We start from the raw sequence: 575 nt of genomic DNA on the forward strand, positions 1-575 counted from the left end.
ACAAAAAATAGAATTCGGTAGCAAAAACCAAAAATGGTCAATTGAAGCAAAATATTTAGTCGGTTCCAGCTAAAAAAACACCGGTTGTAGCAAAAAAAGCCACTGATCCAGTAAAAAAATCTCAATAGCAAAAACCTCTAATGGTCAGTTGTAGCAAAAAATTAGCTAGTTCCAGCTAAAATTAGTAAAGGTTGCTACAAGAAAGTCACGTCAGAAAATTCAAAGAGAAAGATTGTAGCAAAAGAACTAGCAGGTTCCAGCAAAACATAATGCTGGTTCCAGCAAAAAAAAACATTGGCGGCCAGGAATGCGTCCAGTTTCAGCAACTGTGGATACTTCCAGAACGCCGCCTGGCCGGTTGCAGCAAATGCCGACGCTGGTTCCAGCAAAGTGCTGCCCAGGTCGTAGCCAAACGCCAATGCAGGTTGCAATGAAAAAATGGTGACCCCGGGTGGTAGCAAATTACCGGGCCGGTTCCAGCAAATGTTGAATATGGTCCCAGCATTTTTGGTCATCCGCCGTTCTAGCATCACGCCAGATCGGAAAAAGGCCAGATCAGAAAAGGGAGAGCTCGG

The sequence above is a fragment of the Triticum dicoccoides genome, chromosome 2B (assembly GCF_002162155.2).
Source record: "Triticum dicoccoides isolate Atlit2015 ecotype Zavitan chromosome 2B, WEW_v2.0, whole genome shotgun sequence".
Lineage (NCBI taxonomy): Eukaryota > Viridiplantae > Streptophyta > Magnoliopsida > Poales > Poaceae > Triticum > Triticum dicoccoides.